The sequence below is a fragment of the Columba livia genome, chromosome Z (assembly GCF_036013475.1).
Source record: "Columba livia isolate bColLiv1 breed racing homer chromosome Z, bColLiv1.pat.W.v2, whole genome shotgun sequence".
Taxonomy (NCBI): domain Eukaryota; kingdom Metazoa; phylum Chordata; class Aves; order Columbiformes; family Columbidae; genus Columba; species Columba livia.
In genome coordinates this window covers 9,564,579-9,583,650 of record NC_088642.1, presented here as the reverse complement: position 1 = coordinate 9,583,650, position 19,072 = coordinate 9,564,579, and positions in this window count along the sequence as shown.

Genomic DNA, 19,072 nt, shown 5'->3' with positions numbered 1-19,072 from the left:
ACTCACCAGGGGAAACAACACTGCAAACACTGCATTTAGACAGAGACATGCAACTTGCCTCTGGACCACTCCAAAATGCAGCTCCAGGCAATGTAGCTGGGTTCCACAAGAAGGACAATGCCCCTCAGCCTGCCTTTCATGCCACATCTTGTCCCCCCCACCACTTTGTAGTGCCCATTTTGTGTCAGGTGATTGAAGAACACTCCCGAGCCTCTACAGTTTGGAAGAGTTTTTTCCCCATCTGGACCAAGAGTCAGGGTCTCTTCAGAGTGTACAAATGGTGACATGCTGTAAGAAAGGAGTTCTGAGAGGAGAGACAGGAGGGGAAGGTCTCCTGAAAACATCCTTGAGCACCAGGGATAATGAAGTGGGCTTCCCGCCAGATTCTGCAGATGTTTAATTAATACTGTAAGACCCCTGCTCATCTGGCTGTTCCCAGTGCAAAAGGCTCCCCAACTTGACCTCGGCTTGGCTGTGCAACAGGAGAGGCAGACAGTGAGCTGATGGGCTTGGAGCTCTCGCTTCTGGCCTTTCTGCTCCTGCCTGATCTGGGTGCCCCTTGTCTCTGCAGTAGTGAGACATAAATCCAGACATGCAGATCCAAAGGGAGCCACAGCAAAGCTGGACTCAGTGCTCAGGAGTCTTGCATTCCTGTTCACCATGCGTGATTCGATTTCCAAAGGAACCTTGAGGACCAACAGAACGTAGGAAACATCCCCATAGAGCAAACCAATGCTAGGCTGCAGAACAGCCTTTCAAACCCTGCCAGCCATGGTGCAGCTTGCCATGAAAACATCTTCCCTTTGTGCTCTGAGTCTGCTAAAAGTGTAGGAGAACACATCGGTGTTGGGAGACAGCTCCTGGCACAGTATGGCTGGTTATGGGGGGCTGCCCAGAGCAGGCAAATAGGCTCAAGTGTTGCAAGCCAGTTGACAGAAAGAAAATTAAAAGAAGAGCCAACACATGTTTTCTCCTGAGGTCACTACCCATTTTTGCCAGTTGGAAAGCCATTTCTCTCCAAAATGACAGTAGAAATGGATCTCACAGATCCAGCTAGATAGCAATACCTCATCTTTCTGTGAATGGAAGAGGCATTGCAAGACAGGCAATGTTTCTGCTGTGCTCCTCTGCAGTGTGGGACCAGCCAACCCTCAGAGCTGTGGATTTGGAAAGGAGAGCAAGAGATCTCTCCTGGGCAAGGAGGAGGGGTGGGAGGTGGTGAGGACAACACTGCTGACAATTTACAACTTGAAGGACACCTCCCAGGCTCCCTTCCTACCATGGCTCCAAGGGCTCTTTGAAACAAAACTAGCATTTACAGAGCATTTCCCTGTGCGATGCTGAGATGGGGGTTTTGGCGCCAGAGAGGATTTTGCATGAAAAACTTGGTCCCTGAGCCTGCAGAAGGAGCCATAACACTTTGCTCTGTCCTCTGAACCAATGGTACCCAAAACCCATGTGTAACGTGACCGTCACATACATGCAGGTATGGCAAAAGCCCACCTTGCCAGTGTTTACTTGAGAAAAGGGAATGACATTGCAACAAGGACACTCATTAAAAAGAATCTAAACAAGATAAAGAGCCAAAGAGATGAAACGTGTGCAAGCAGCTTGGGCACTGTTTAAAGATGCCCTTTTGGAGGCTCAGCACAGGCACATTCTGCTTACAGAAAAAGGCATTTGAAAGGCCATCCAGGTTAAACAGCAGGGCAAGGGAGGAAAGAGGACAGTCTTAGCATATTGAAAGCTTGTCCAGCTGAGGAATTAAAAAAGACCATAGTGTCTGGCAGATTAAATGTAAATACACAATAAAACAGGTAGAGTATGAAGATTAATTTGCCATGGCCATAAAAATGTGCAGTCCTTCTTTCAGCCACAGCAGCAGCAGAGTCTGCAGGACCATGAGAAAATCAGAGGAGGACAAGACCACAGCAGGACGAAGCAGAGGACCGTTTTTATTTCAACACACGGTATCAGGTTTGGAAAGATTTCCACACTGAATGCTTTCTTATGGCCTGTCTCAAAACAAACATAAAGATAAGCAGCGAGAAGACCCTTAAAAGGAACTGAGACAGCAGCAGAAGATCAGGGACGTTTTCCCTCTGGTTAGAAATGGGTAAAAAGGCTGGGACACATGGCAGGTTCCTCAGTGGAGGGGCAGAACCCTGCAAGAAGGGAGCACGGGGACCTGCACTGCTTGGTCTGGCCATGAATGAGCCAGGGAAGGAGGCAGACACTGAGGTGACAGCATCCCATGTTTAGGGTGACCTGATTTTTAAGAGCTGCCAAAAAATGTGACAAAACTGCTCAGCAATGAAATGACAAATTAAATATGAGGTTAATGAACATAATGAAAATAAACTGTGTGGGACACTGACGAGCTTGTGAGCTGGGTGCTGCTGCTTCGTGTAATGGAGAGTAGCACAGAAGTGGTAATAGTTTTCAGGAAATGACAGCAAAACAGCAAATATCATCATGCTGCAGTGTAAATCTGCACCCCTTGGACAGTGTGTGTGTTTCTCCTATGCCAGCTCAGAAATAGAGACAATCCAAAGTCTGCAGCATCTTCTGCATGAGGAGGAATGGAGTCAGGTGCCTGGAAAAGACTGTGCAGGGCCAGAGAGAATAACAGTCCATAAAGGCATGGATAAGGCATGGAGAAAATAAATATACTCTTCACTGTCTCATAGTACAAGAAGGAGAGGTCAGCATGTGAACTTGTCATTGTCCAGCAAGCCCATTGACCATGGCAGGCTGCAATATTATTTGGGAGGGGAAGCAGGCTTAGCTGGGCATGTGCTAGGCATGGGCTACTGGAGGAGCTCAGGCTGTGAGTTTGTCTCCACTCCTAGCAGGATCTCTGGTCCATCTTGGCTCTGACATGTTCAAAATGAGTGCCAGTCAGCCTACAGCACTGTCTTTCCTTGCTTTGCAAGAATAACTGTATCCTGAAGATGATGGGCTGCAGAAGGTTGGAGCAGGACTGGTGACTCCAGCAGTCACATTCCTGCCTTCAGATCAAAGCGGACATCTCACTTCCCCAGGGCTCACAATCCTCCTGCTCGCCTAGGGCAAGCAGAGTGATAATATCCTGGAAACTAAGAATCCATCCCCTTCTTTGCAGGGATTTCATCCCACACTTCTCATGGGTGTCCAGCAGCCTCCATAAATCCCCCACTGGCTCCATCCCAGCCAAACTGGACACCCCCTCCCTCCCAGTATCAGCCCATGCCATCATTCAATGCACCACAACCAAGACCTGCTACAAGCACCTGGCAAGTGCCTCATTTTTTCCATCTCCCATTTGCGAGGCAGGAGACCCTTCAAGTTTTGGTGGTAACAAGCTCATCGTGACAAGATGGAACAAGATTGCTGGCTGGCGTGGCTAACCCAAACACTCAATTAAAATGAACGATGATGCAGCGACTCTCAGTCCCAAAGCTGTGCAGCTCACAGCAGCACATTTGGTGATGTCTGCAATTAAATTTGTGCCAGTTTTGCCTGGACAGTAATACCTGGATCAAAGGAACTTGTGAAAGAAATTAAATGTAGTAAGAGTAGTTTCCCTGTGCTGGCCTGTCATAAATACACACCACAAATATTAGCTTTTAGGCTTAAATTCCATCTCCTGAATGAGATATTATTTCAGCACATCCAAGCAGCCAGATGAGATTCTTCCTTTTGTACTTGGATGAATAAGGAGGATCTGGCACCTTGGATGCCTCTGATCCAACCTAGAGCTTTCTACTGCACCTCATCGGCTACGGTCCTTGTACTGCAGCCCTGATGTGAAGCAGTGGGAGGCTTCAGGTATTGATCAGGGAATGCAAAACCTTTACCAAAAAGTGCCCCACATCCTCACAAAGCAGCTAGGGCTTTGTTAGGACATCTGTGGTGCTGGACAAAGTGGAAAGAGTTGTTTGCAATGTGACCAGGCACAGCATTCACGCACTTTCCAGGGCAAAACATCATTCTCCAAAGGGTTCTCCTCTCTCAGATTAGGTGGTTGTAGAAAACCAGCAGCCACCCTTGAGATGCTGCTTCGCAGAGAAGCAGGATGCTGCTGATGGGCACTGTCTTGGGTCCAGGATGAGGCATTTCTGGAATATACCTACCTGCTTTTCAGGGCAGAGCGTCCTGGGGAAGCAGGAGTGAGAAGATGTTGCCTCCACCAGGCATCTCTCCAGACGTTGCAGCTCCTGACCTTGTTGAGCCCCATTGCTATCCTGCTGCTCAGGTTCAGCCCTGTGCATTGCTGAGCTCCTTCCTTAGCCTCAGCTTGGATACCCTGCGAGCAGATGCCAGTAGCTGTTACGATCTGTAGATAAATCATCTGTTTTAAGGAGAGCAGTAACAAACTGTAGCCCTAAGAAACCAGCTTTCCATATTGCTCAAGCTCCAGCTTTTTCACCAGGAGCCAAATCCAACTTTTGACACAGAGCAGAAATCACAGCTGGCAGAATCAGACCTTGACAGCAGCCCATGTCCACATCAGGTTTGCAGAAGGTTTCATCTGAACACAAGCTCTCGATCCCATGCTCCAAGGTCACTGGCAGGGCACAGAGCTATTCACCAGTTCCTTTGCAGCTGAAATGATAAAAAGGATCATGGCATGCCCCAACAGCCCATATGCTGCTGAAAAGCATCCTCCAAACCTGTCCCTGCACACGGGGTGCTGTGGGAGGCTGATCAACAGCTGCCAAGGTTGAGAGAAGGGCTAAGATTGAACAGGACTGCAGGATCCCACTGGGAAATGGTTTTGCCCAGGAAATCCATGAGACCAGCTGCCATGGGCCACTCTGGGTCTCTTTGAGGGTCAGCCATGGAGAGTGCTAGAAAATCACCATCACATCAGAAGCCGAGCCAAAGACACATGGGGAGGCTGCAGTGAAACTCAAGTGGCTTTTCAATCCAATTATCAGGGCAGCGGCAGGCGTGCGTTACAGGTAGACACAGCAGCAACCAGGAAGGAGAAATATTCCCAGAGCAGCACCACAGCAGGCAGGTTGCAAAAGCATCTGTTACTAATCTCATGAACAGCAAAGTGCCACAAAAAGGGAAAAGCCCTTTTCTCAAAACTTCAGGTTACCAGGTGCTGCCCAGGGTACAGAGGAGCTCCTCTCCCCGCCTCGGGGACCACTGCTTCGCTCCAGAAGCGAGAGCAGGATCCAACCCTGCAGCCCTTTTAATATCAAAAGGAACATCTGTTTCTTTGATTTCTTTTAAAAAAACAAGCCTCAGACAGCCTGAGTGGCTTCTTGAAGATTTGGATTTCATTCCCCTTTTTTACAAATGGTAATTTCAGGCTGATGAAAGGGGAGCAACGCAACACATTGCCTACATGAGCTGTCTACACAGCAGGAAAGTGGCCGATGTTCAGGAATGCAGGGTGCCGCTCCAAGACTCCCCCACCTACTGATGCCACGTCATTGCCCTGTGCCTCAGTTTCCCTCTGTGACAAGGGGTGCTTGTTTCTGAAAAAGCAGGATCAGGCAAGAAGGTGACTGGCTGTCACTTCTCCGTGCCCCTGCAGCTCTCCAGGGACATTTCACAAGGCAAAGCTTCTTTCTTGGCACTTCCTTAGCTGCAGGAAAAACCTCCGGCCTCACCCCTTGGCAGGGAGATTTCTCCCTTATCCTGCCCATCAAGTCTGGCAGCCAATTTTAGCAGAGACCGTGGTCATTGGGAACCAGAGGGTAGCCCAAAAATTCGCTTTGGCTACCCCACCACGCAGATATTGGTAACAGCCCTACATGGCAGACGCTGCCATCCCCATGTCCCCGTCCTGGTCCCACGAGTCACCCACCCTCTGCCACCAAAACCGAACATCAGAAATGCTGCAGCTTGTTTTCACGTCCTTGGGTTGGTTTGTTTTTCCACGGGCTATTTTTATTCTTGCCCTGATCCCAGTCATACTGGGGATTTAATGTTTCAGCCAAAGCAATAAGAAATAAAGAGCAAAGAAAGTGAATTGTGATCCAGAGCATTTCAATAAATTAAAAGGGAAAAAAAAATTAAAGAAGAAAAAAAAAAATACTTAGCCCGGCACTGAGGAAGCAAAGCAATCAGAGCAAAAGCTGTCAGCTTTGCCAGTTCCTGTTTGTTCGCAGATCAAATTCGCTGCCTGTCTCGTCCAAAAGTAACAACTCCTAAGTCTCCCTCATACTCCCAGTGGAGGTGTTTTCCATATTGGAAACAAATCTGCTTTGATACTCCTGATGCTGTTTTTCCCAAATTGCCCTCTATCAAGCCACCCCTCTTTCCCATTTTCACCACGCTGGGTACACAGGACAAGACTGGAGCCAAGGTGACCACGGGCAGTGCTGGCACCAGCCTGGGCTCACACTTGCCTAGCCAGTAAGCTCCTCTAAAGCCCAGGCTCCCTGCCACTGTGTGTCTCTCCTGCCAGTCCCCCCCGGCCTTGGGGAAAATCTGGCCCAAGCCAAAGCCCATTTGGCAACTGAGTTGAGGGCCATGCGTGTGGGAAGGGTCTTGGTGCTGGCTTCCAGCTAGCAAAGTCAGCTCAAACGTCCTTTGCCTACAGTACCCTGAAGCTCCAAGTCTCCAGAAAAAAAAAACTACCTCTCTCCTGCTGGAGTCTGGTTACCAGACAGGGGAAAGAAAAGAAAGAGAGAAGAAAGAGAGAAGAAGGAAGGAAGAAGTTTTGCAAGGAAAAGAATGGAGAAAATCCCTACAACCCATGCTGGCTGCAAATGCCCCCACTGCAGATTGACAATTAAATATCGGACTAATTGTTAGAGGACCCCTACAGCTGGAAATTTCTGATGATCCTGTCCTATCTGTGTTGCTGAATGTGCTGATCTCCATCCTGGGTGGCAAGTCTCAAAGTGTCCCTGCTGCAGCGCTGACTGCCATGTTCAGAGACATTGGTAAGTCATCAGTAGTGATGGTTGTATGGGATGGTCTTCTGAGTATAGGCAAAATATTTAAGAGATGTTTTCCACACACCTGAGGTATCAGTGGCACTGCAGTATGCACGTGCTGGGTGCTCAGATGGGACTGGGGCCAGCCAGATAGTAAGAACTGAGCAAGACAGCATTTTGCAGAGCCTCTGCTGGCCCAGCTGAACACACAACACCCAGAACCCTTGTGATGGAGACTTCCGTCACCACCAGACAGTAACCAGCTCTCCTGCCCAGTGGACTGATTTCCCCACATGAGTTTTATCCTATGCCAATAGGATCCAAGTAAATTATTTGTTGGGTTGTTTTTTCTCTGAGTATCTGTGCAATGTTTGAGAGACACAGCGCCAACAGGGCTTTTCTCCTGTACACACCTGTGGTCTCACACAGCCTCTCTGGCTGGTTGCCTTTTGCAAAGGCTGAACTTGTAACCCAGAGCCTTTTCCCTAATTTTCCTGGCCCATTGCAGACCCAACCTTGCTAACCCATTTCCTAGCCTAGTCCTTGTGGAAGCCTCAAATGCTTCCACAGCAATTGGATTTTGATCCAGTCTGACCAGGTGTGGTTTGCATTCAGTCTGGTTCCACCAGTGACATGTGGAGGTGTGGATAATCAACCCCCCCCACCATCCCCCAAGGTGTTTGCAGAGATGCATTTAGCCATGCGGAGGCTGAGGTCAAGAGTGTAATGAGAAGAAAATTAAATCATGAAACACTAATAATCATCAGCATCCCAATTAGCCAGCAGCAGTGGCAGCCAGCCACCAGGAGCTGGGAGAGGAGAGCCAGCATCCCCACAGAATCAGCGCCTCGTCTTTACCCACCCTTACCTGCCCACTGCTGAGGGCAGCTCTGAGGACACACAGGGGGACACTTTCCACTCCTCACTTGGCTCTGAGGTGGCATTTCATTGCCACAGTCGCTGGCTCAGAGCTGCAGATCTCCATCCTGTCCTGTCTGCTTGAGAGCTGCGCCCTCCTGATGAGTTACTAACGGCCAAGGGATGAGGAGGAAGCAGAGAAGTCAGCTTAATACAATTTGCCTTGTTATTATCTCTCAGCTTCTCTCCAGCAATTTGCTGGAACTTCTGTAAAACTACTTGCCGAACAAGCCCCTGCCCAAATAGGCCTCTGTGTCCACAAGACTCCATTTATAACTGAGATCCCATTTAGCAGATAAGCCAAGAGAATTCAAGCAGGATTTAAGCTAAGCAGTTATCTGTGACTGTCGGCCATGGTGTGCATCATGTTAGATTTACTGGGGACGTGGAAGGCAGAAGGACAGGAGAGCAACGAGCCTGCAGAGCAGCCGGCCAGAAACCTGAGGGTTGCAATCACTGCTGGCACAGACTCTGAGATATTCATGGCTCTGGGAAACTTTGGGAGCAGGCAAAGAACAGTGGGGAAACCCCTTTCCTTGGGACATGAGGAGCCTCCTGCACAACCCAGAATCCTGCAGGTATCAGCATCACTTGTCCTCTCCTCCTGGAGCTTTACACCACCATCCCAGGCATGTCTTGCTTGCAAGGGCGTCACTTGTCTTCCCAGATAGATATTACAGTCTAAGATGATACACTTAACAGGGTTGTGAAATCTGCCGTAAAGTTTACAGCCCTACATCAATATAATGCCCTGCAAAGTTAATACAGAGATACCTATTTTATAGCAAGGACAAATAAAAACATATGTCATTAGTACCTAGCATTATGACTTGCATTTCGGACTGCCAGATGCTGCAATGAAATGGGTGGAGAATATTAATATGTGTATATATAAAGCTACGCACATGTACATTCCCATATATATACCTACACAAAAACGAGAGACTATGGGATTTGTTCAGATATTCTGCAGTGTTCAGGGGGCTTTATTTCTGTGCCGCAGGAGAGATTGGCTGCAGATCCAGAGGCACTTCTCTGCTATTACACCATGTCAATTTTTCATCATCTCAGAGGCCCTTGTCATGGAAAAATGGATAACTTTAAATTGATCGAAGGTCAGAGTTAAACAACTGGACGTAAATGCAGCAAGGAGTAAAACGTGGAGAGGAAGCAGTCACTTCCTATGCAAAGCAATGGCATTGGGGTGGGTCATTCAGGACACTGGATTTGGGAACTCCTCTGGCCTCTCTGTGGAAGCTCCTAGAAAAGCTCCTAGAAAATATCTGGAGGCATTTCCACATCAAACTGGCAGTGAGACAAAGCACTGTGCCCCACAGCTGTGTCCGCACTGATGGCCATGGCGTGCAGCTGGGAGGTTGAGCATCCCCGGGATGAAATGGGGCTGCGAACCCAGCAGTGCTGAGCTGATCCCAGCCCTTGCAGTCCCAGCCCTTCACTTATACCCAGCTGGGCTGCAGACACATGCTGGCTTCAGCCGAGCACAGCCAGCACACATGTCCTCAGCTCCCCTCTGCTCCTTCTCTGGCCACCCTGGCTACTTGAAGATGAAGATTTTGGCAGCCATGCTCCTGATTTCTCCACTTCCAGCTCCACCATGTCCCTCTAGTTTCTTTGTTGTCCAGCTCAGCCATAGATCTTGTGTGGAGAAACAATGAGTTTTCACACAGTCTGTCCCAGCCTCCGCCCAGAGGCCAACAGCTGCCCCAGTAGCCACCTGGAAAGTGCTGGGTAAAAGCTATGGGGCTGTTTGTCACCCCCAGAGGGTGAACATGGACACCCCAGATTCCCAGTCCACCCATGCTCCTGTCTGCACATGTGAGCCCACAACATCACTCCCACCAGCTAAGCTTTCCAGTCTCCCAGCATCAGGTGCACTCCAAAGCTGAACCACCAGCTAGCAGAGGAGATTTCATCTATTAATAAATCCTCCTCTCCACTCATTCTCACCTCTTCTTCACCCCCTCGCTGTCTCCATCCATGTCCCCAGGTGCCGGGTCAGCAGTGAGGATGCACTAAGCCACCTCAGCTGCATCAGTGTCCCAGAGGGTTGCATCAATGTCTTGAAGAGAGACGTTTCAGCTGAAGCTCAACTCTCTCTTGCCCAGGGGTGGCAGCCCCAGGCGGGGACAAGCCAACCCACCCCACACAGCGAGGCCTCTGCCACCGTCTTCTTCCCTGGCAACCCCTGTGCCCCATGTCTAGTCTCCTTCTGCCTTGTCTCTCCCTGCCCTCTCCTTTCAGATACCATCACCTCAGCTTGGCCCTTCAAAACAAGCATTATTATAGATATTATCTTTTAGTCCTATTATGACATGCTGAGAGATGTGAAATAGAAGGTATTAAATACAATCAAAGAGTGGAATGACCGTGTCAACTAGACTTGCAGGAGTGATAAGAGGTTTTTGCCTGTTTTCCTTCCATATGACCATTTGGACATGGCACAGCCTGCAGAGCATGGGAGGGAAAATGAGCACAAAATGGTGTCAGCCCTGCCTGTGTCCAGCTCGGCAAACGCAAAAAGGTCTTACAATGGAATGAGCCACCACCAAAAGCCCAATCGATGGATAATGCCAACCTGCAGCCCAATAAAACATTTAAAATCCTCCGATAAGAAAAGGGCAGGAGGAATTAGTTATACATCACCACCACCTGCTGGGTACCACAGGAAGGATCACCAGACACAGCCATCCTGCCAGTCAGGGTCACCCCAAAAAATGTGCAGGAACCCCCAAAAAGCAGCTGTCTGCCTCTCCTGCAGGTATTGCAATGCAAGGAGAGTGGTGCCCCATCGGCAGCCTGCAAACATCAGGATTTTAAAAGCATGTGTGAAGCCAACCTTTTTTGTTACCACATCAATCCCTGGTAAAAAATAACAGACAGCTGGTGGAGGATGAGATTAATAAAGAGTTAAAGAAAGGTAAAATAATTAGGGTCCTGTTCATGGGGAATATGGAGAACAGGGTTTGTCAGAGCAGCTTGCTCTAATTTTTCGTGGAGATCATGAATTTGGTGCAGAGACACAATAGCGTTGCTGTAATGTACTTAGGCTCTTGTAAGCCATTTGATCTGCCCCTGCCTGACACTCTGATTAATAAACCAGAGTGACAACAAATTGACATGGCATATGAAATGCATGGAAAACCAGCAAATGAGGACATCCAAATGAGGAAACACCTCTGAGAGAGCATTTCCCAGAGTGTGCTCAGGTCCCATCCATCAAGTGTACACGCTGGACATGGACAAGAAGGATGCAGATTCCTGCGAGTGGGGACACCATGGGCAGCAGTGGCAGGGCAGGCAGCCTGGCCAGTGGCAGCAGCTCTGCAGAGCATCTGGATGCTTTCCTGGAGGATGTTCATCTCAACCTTTGGGCTGTTAGAGCTGAAAAGCTTATTGCAACCCTGGATACAAGGCAGGACGGCACCAGAGCAGAGGCAGAGTGTCCTTCTCCAGCCCGATTGACACTGCATTGCCAGGACCAGGCTTGGGGGATGTGTCACTATGACACCCTACCAGGAGGAGCACAGTGGATCACACCCAGCCGCCTCCATGCCCACTGCCCCATTGCAAGCCTAAATTCTCCCATCTCAGAGGATCTCAAGCAGTAATTAGAATCAGCTGCTGTTGAAGGTTTACACTAAGGCCCCAACCGTGGGCTGCCCTCCTTTCTCAGAGAGTTACACAGAGTGTGATGAAGGCATGATAAATGCTAAAGAGCTGATAAGGAGGAATTGGGGAATGCTGTGTTGAAGAAATGAGCTGCCCCATCTCACCTCCCTTCCTTTGCTGCCTCCTGAAGCCAAGCTCAGCCCATTGGCACCCTCAGCAAAGCAGCCACACCAGAGCCGTCCCCACTACCTCTGTCATTAGCCCCCATTTCCTGGCACTGAATTCACCACACCACCCCAAACATCCTTTCCAAACCACCAGAGAAATCCCAAAATCATGACCCCTCCCTCCACAGCTCCCATGGCCTCACCACTCCTGCCCTTTCCCTTGGGAACAGCCAGACACATCGGACAGAAATGCTTTTTCATCTAGAAAATGCCAGTTCATCAAAACACTTCCTAAGAAAAGGTCACTTTGGAGGAATTTCTCTTTCCAAAAACCTTCTGGGGGAAAAAATAGAAGACATGCAATGGTTTAACTATCCTGTTTCAACAGCTTTAAATGAAAAATAAATCTTTCCCCCCCCCCCGCCCAGAGGTGCCAAATGACTTTTCATTTGGAAATGGAAGATCGTTATCATCTTCAAAAAAAATCAAATAGAAAAGGGTGAAATCAAAAGAAAATCTCTGGAAAATGTTAAAGTGAAACACTTGACTGAGTCCAATGCAGCAAGCAGGAGCTGGGCTGCGCTCTGCCAGGCTCCCTGGGGTGGCTTTCATCCCAGCTCGGCGCCGGACAGGACGACTGAGTCTTGACAAGCATCCCGGGACACCAGAGACTATTCCCATGCCCCATCCCAGCACAGGTTTTGCAGGACAGACGGACATGGCCAAGCATCTTTCAACCCATGCACTTGCCAGGAGCAAAGACCCCACAACTCGTGACATGTCAGAGCAGCAGAGCTTCAGTGGCTGAAGGTGGTGACGGGGCCAAGGGAGTCTCTGGGGTAACGGGTCTCACCGAGGGTGCAGCAGGGATGCTGGGGTGGGAAGCAGGGGGCTGGTGTTTCTGTTCCAGCCTCCCAACACATGCTCAGAGCCCCCCGACATCATCCCCAGCCCCCAGCTGTTACAGTTTAGGCTGCGTGGGGAGCAGGAATGCCAGCAATCAGGCATCCAGAAGGGAATCCAGGCCTGGTTCAATATTGAAAGAAGAAGGGCTTTGAAAGAATACGCTCATTTTCCCGTTTTGTCCTTTGCCAAGAAAACTGGGGGGATGGAGGAAGGGGTGAAGGGGTGGGGAGAAGAGCGGAAAAAATGTCTTGGCTGGGCCCTCTGTGCCTTTTATCTCGTGGGCAGCCTGCCGAGACGGGGTCTTCCCCCCGCTGAGTCCGCTGGCAGATCAAATGAAAGGAGAGAAAAGTTATTACCCCCCACTGCCGCAGCCCCCTCCCCACAAGGAAAAGGAGAGGAGGAAAGAGCAAATGGCCTCACAATCCAAACAGTTCCAACCCCAGCTGGGGGGCACCCAGTCAGTCCCCAGCATCCATGGGGGGCCAGGAGATATCCCCCCTGACTGGCAAAGGGGACCTCAGAGAGATCCAGATGTGGTCAGTGGGGTGGCCCGTGTCCCCATGGAGGGGACAGCACTGCTCTACAGCCTTGAACCAATGGGGGAGGTCACCAGTGGCCGCACTGAGCATCTCCCCAGGGTCCCGCCATGCCCGTTCCTCCACTGTGCCAGACCTTTCAGAGCCAGATTCCAGCAAATAGCTTAATTAAACACTTTTATTCCAAGGACTCCCTCTGTGTGTTTGTGTATTTGTGGATTAGCAGTTAATACAGTAAGAAGCTTTACTGTAACTTAATTGATTTCTTTGCCTCTTTTTTTTTTTTCTGCCTTCGTTCTTCTGTGTTATTTTTCTCCTTCCTGCTCACTAGACTGTCCTCCCTCGTCACAGAGTTTCCCATGGGGACCCTCACCTTCACTGCCCAACAGTGCCAGAAAGGGTGTGATGGGGAGGAGATCACAGCAAGAACCTAGCTGAGGAGATCTGGGGGATCATTGATGCCAAAGGCACCTTTTTTTCAGGAGGGATGGGGTCATAGGGTACATGAGCATTGCCTGTGTCTGTTGTATGGGGGAGAAGAGATCCCTGAAACACACGGGGTGTTCACCTTGGTAGGCACATGGGGTGGGAACCTCCAGCCATCCCCATCCAAGGACACCTCAATTTCCTAAAGCAACAAGGACACAGGTCCCCAGAGGGAAACCCCAGCTCCAGCCTCGCCTGCAGACCCCTGAGGATTGCTTGGCAGGATCTGTGCAATCCCACCATCTTTTTTCTTTCCAGTGCAGTTCAACTTCCTCACATTATTATTAAGTTGTTACCAGCCTGTAGCATGTTGGTCCCGTGCACCAGGTGCCTAACTCAAAGGCTACAACTGCAGCAGATCTGTGAGGAATCAAGATCAAGGAAGACCGGACTTTGCTAGCCCACTGTTGGGTCTCCCCTAACCATTCTGAAAGCTCACAGTGCTCACAGCTTTGTGCTGTGCCTCACAAAACAGATAGACAGATAGATAGATAGACACATAGATACATACATACATATATACATACACACACACATACAAATAAATTAGGCTAGTAAACACGGTTGTTACCCAATCTAGGACCTGGGTGTTACTCTGGGCTTTCGAGGATGGGCTGCAGACCGGTGCTGCACTTTTCTTCCTCCTTTTCCTCTCCCTTTTCCTTTTCCTTTTCCTTCCCTTTTCCCTTTCCCTTTCCCTTTCCCTTTCCCTTCCCTTCCCTTCCCTTCCCTTCCCTTCCCTTCCCTTCCCTTCCCTTCCCTTCCCTTCCCTTCCCTTCCCTTCCCTCCCCTTCCCCTTCCCCTTTCCCTTTTCTTTTTCCATTTCCTTCCCCTTCCCCTTTCCCTTTCTTTTTTCCTTCCCCTTTCCCCTATTCCTGTCCACTTTTCCTTTTTTCATTTTCCTTTTCATATTTTCCTTTCCCTTTCCCTTCCTCTTTCATTTTCCCTTTCCCTTTCATTTTCCCTTTCTCTTTTTTCCCCTTTCCTTCTCATATTTTCCTTTTCCTTCCCCTTCCCCTTTTTTCCTTTCTCTTTCCATTTCCCCTTCCCTTGCCCTTTTCCTTTTTTCCCTTTCCTTTCCATATTTTCTCCTTTTCCTTTTTATTTTCTTTTTCCTTTTCTTTTTCCTTCCTGCCTGTTCCTTTCTGCTTTCCCTCCCTCTCTCTTCCCTCCCTGCCTATCGCCCCGTGTCCCTGCAGCGGGCAAGCGGACCTGGCCTCTCCCCTTCCCATCACCGGGCAGCAGGAGCTGAAGCCGTAATTAAACTTGGCTGGGAGGAATGCGAATCAAAAGGCTGTTAAAAAAGAAAAGAAACGAGGGTACCTGTGGGATTACGCGAGCCAGAAAAATGCAAAGCCGGCTTCCAGCCGCCCATAAAATAGATGCCGTCTCCTTTCCCATTGGCAGGGTTTGACTGAGCACAAAAAGGCTGGGAAGAGGATTTTTATGGGAGTTATTTATAGCCTGGATGAATAGCGGTGTGTCTGTCGGTGGGTTTCTGCCTCTCGGCATGGGCTGAGGTTGCGCTGAGCGAGGGGTGCCAGCCTCATCAGGTGCTGTGTGGTGTCACTGTGCTGGGTTTGGGATGGTACCGGTGAACCTGTAAACGTCCCTGGGCCCTGGCCAAACTTTCCTGCAGAGATGGAGGTGGCACCAGAAGACGAGAAAACAGGAGAAAAAAGGATGGGAAGGAGCAGTGAAGAGCAGCTGCTCACACCCCAGCAGCTTCACCTTTGGGGACAAGGAAAGGGCTGGCCCAGCCCAAGAGCCACCAGGTCAGGGCCACTCATGGGATATCCATTGTCCCCCCTCCTCAGCATCTTCAGTCCTGGCCTGGCTGCTTTTCCTCTCTTCCCTGGTTTGATAGAGGCATTTGAGAAGCCTTTCCTCCCATTTGCACCAGGAGCCAGTGCAAAGATTCATCCTTTTGTGAACAAAATAAGTTTAAAATAATCACCAAACTCCAAGCGAAGCTCAAAAGTTGGCACTTCAAGGAGCACGTTCATTAAATAAAGGAGGGGAGAAAAAGAAAAGGGAGAGAGGAGGGGGAAGAAAAAAAAAATATTACCTCGCTGAATTAATCAGGCTTCACTGTAATGTTCAGCCTCGGATTTTATTTCCTGTAATAAGCCCATTAATACGGGTGTCTATAGCAGGGGGCTTTTAGCAGCAGGCACCATTAGTGTAACGAGGAAGGGCTAATAGAGTTTTATTGGAATTTTTACTCCGACATCACAGCCTTTTAAAACAGCTGTCTCAATAGGCATTATTATTCTGATTAACATTTAGACAGCACAAATCATAGTGATGCCCTTGGTGTCCCGCAGGTTTTATCATAATCATTCCAAGTCCCTGATGTGTTGGCTAGTCCTCGGGGGGAGAAATTTTAGACCCCAGCAGAGACTGGGGGTCATTTCTTTTCTCTCATGCCAGTGTATCGAACACTTCTGAGGGGGCCTGCCGGGCCACGATGGAGAGGGGTCCTGCTGTCACTGAAGCACAGTGGAAGCAGTTGGAAACAGCCAGATGCTTTTTGAGCATCTCTGATCCCTGGGGCAATTTAAAAGTAGTGTGGGAAGGGTTAAAAAGCGAGCTGGCATCATGAGTATCCATACTGGCTTTGCCGTCACACTGTTTCTTGCCCATGTGAGAATTCAATTTTTAATTTTTAAAATTAAATTAAATCCTTTTTTTTTTTAATTGTGTGAAATAAATATTGCATGGGCAGTTTGAGTACACAGTGGTTTGCTGGGCAGCATTGTTTCAGGACATAATCCAGCCCCAGAGCTGGAAAGATTTTCCTCGTATTTGCAAGACCTAGGTGGGATGGGGCCAGGTCCAGGTCAGAGGAACCACCAGGGTGTCACAGCAGGGGTGCCACGCTGGTCCCTGTGAAGCCCAGGAGCATCTGCAGGGCTGGCACAAGGCGTCTGGGCTCTGTGTCACCAATCCTACTTGAGCCACGGGGAAAATGAGGCACCAGGAAAGGCAGCAACATGCCCACAGGGACAACACAAGCAGTCCAGGAGTCCTGCCCCCCAGCCCACAAACACCTAACTAGGAGGGAGCAGACAAGATGCCACGAGTTATAGGCAATTGCAAGCAAAATTGAAGAGGGATTGAATGCCCAAGCAAACAGGCTGCAAATGCACTTTTGGCTTTTCTCTGCCACGTTTTGTTTCGTGGGAGTTAATTATGAGGAGGTTTTATTGCAACCAAGTATGGCAGCACAGATGGGGAGCAGCAGCTGGCTGATCCCAGCTCTGGCCATACCCTGCAGGACTTCAGCCACCCTGGCTGCACAGAAGCAGGTGGTTTGGCTTCAACCTAGGCAAGGGAGCCTGAGGGCATGGGGCAGGCTGGAGACCTACTAATTACTTTCTCATTAGCATCTAATCAGAATCTCCCCACCTCCTCCACTCTCCCAAGGGTTTTGCCTCTGCCAGAAGTCACTTCATTCCCAGGAGAACACCTTGGGGTGTGACCTTCCACCCCAGATCCATCCTGGTGTTGTAATGTCTCCCTGCATCCAGGGCTTTCTTATGGACTCGTCAGCATCACTGAACATAAACATAATTAGCAATAATTTATAGCTTCCTTCTCTGCAACATCAGGACAAAGGGGGATTCCTCCTTCTCAGTGGCCACAGGGCAGGCACAGATGCTTGTGAGCTTTCACAGCTGGCTCAGGCAGCAGGGGTTGCCAGGCACAGCCAAGGTGCACAATTTTAGCCCTGCGAGGAGCAAACTGGATGTCACATCAGTCCTGGGTGCTGCAAGGGCTCCTGTCTTCTCCCAGCATCTCCCCCAATAGGGGATAACCTCCTTTTGTGGCCAAGCATGTCAACTACTCCCAGTTCAGACCACTCCCATACCCTTCCATCCACATTTGCTCCCCTCCCTCCCTGGCTCATTATGCTTGGGTGTGAATACAGAGATAATCTGGATCCTTCTGGGGTTCCCCTAACTCTAAACAGAAGCCTCTGATCCTGGGATGGGATCCCAGGATGGAAGAGAGGCTTAAAACCACATGCGATGTCAGGTCCCCATTGCTGAGAGCCAAGCTTCAAGGTGCTTTCTCAGCACTGGGTGTGCAGGAAATTCAGGGGGAGATGGGGGAATCTAGTGCTTAGTGACCACATGGATGCTGCAGTGTGATGGTAGTTAAGTACCTGCACATCTCCGATGATTAACAAATTAAATTCCAGCCTTGAGGCTGCTGTCCTAATGCCCATGCACAGCCCACAGCTCTCTGCTGCTAGCAAGTAGCATTCAGACATCCCGTTGTGTCCACCTGGGACTGACAGCTCTCCCAAGCACACCTCTTGGAGGGAGGTATCAGTGACCATCAGCAGAGGAAAAAAACACCAGCTGGCTGAGGCATGGGCAAGTCACCTCCAAAACTGTTTCCTGCTCGTCTTAGCCCTTTGGAAAATCCCTGTCAAGGCAGCTGCCGAGGCCAGGGGAGAGGCTCCAGGCCACTTTGGAAAGCTGGGTGCAGTTTGCTGCCCCAGAGGTTGCTCCCATGCTTCTGTGTGTCTATTGAAGTCAAGACCTAAATTGGTTTTGGGTTTAGTCTTTAATTCTCCTGGCGTAACAGAACTCCCTGCAGCAAGGAGCTTCTTGCTGCAGGGAACCAGGGTGTTTAGCATCTGCTTAAAATTGTTAATTGTTTTCACGTTAAGCGGCTGATGGTATCTTCCAGACAGAAACGTGAGGCATTTAGTGTTCTCTCCCTCTCTGTTTCCCTCCCTTCCCTCCTTCGCTCTCTCTTCCTCCCTGCCTTCCTTCATCCTTTCCCTTGCTTCCCTCTTTCTCCCTAAAAGTTTACTAATTTCTTCCTTCTTATGTTCCTATAAGACCCATTCAGCCACAGGTAGCAGCAGGCAAGGAGAAACTCAACAATAAGGGCAAAAACAACAGTAAAATTGGAACGAAATGACAGCCATAAACCCAGTACCAGGAGGGACAGTAAAACTGCAGTTTGGCAAGAGCCAGCAGGCCTGCACTAATACCTTTTTTTCTGATTAAAACACTCTGGTCACAGATTAACTTCCTTTGCTCAATATTTATTGTCTCACCTGCACTGGAAGGCAGGGAGGAGAGGAAGAAGAGGGCATAGGATTTGGGATTCGCAATCTGCAGCAGGTCTGCAGCTCCACAGCCTTTGGCAGCTGCTTAGGCCAGGGACATGTAATCAAAGGTGATGAACATGCCTCCAGCAGTTACCCTCCATCATCGCAGGCTTGTGCCAAAGGGTTTCCATGCACAGGGCAGCAACTCAGGGTAGCATCCCATGACTCACCCATGGCCACAGAGGGAGTCGGTGTCAGAACTGGGGATGCTCTGGGTCTCCCAAACACACAGTATGGGGCAACAACGGAGACAGGTACTGTTACACCCCAGGAGAGCACATCAATTTGCTTCAGTCGAAGCAAAGTCCCAGCAGCTCTGAGGAAACCATGTCCCATGGTAGCTCAACCTGTTTGCTTCAGCAGCACCAGAAAATGTGACGAAAATGACATTGTATCCGCAGCCCTTCTCCC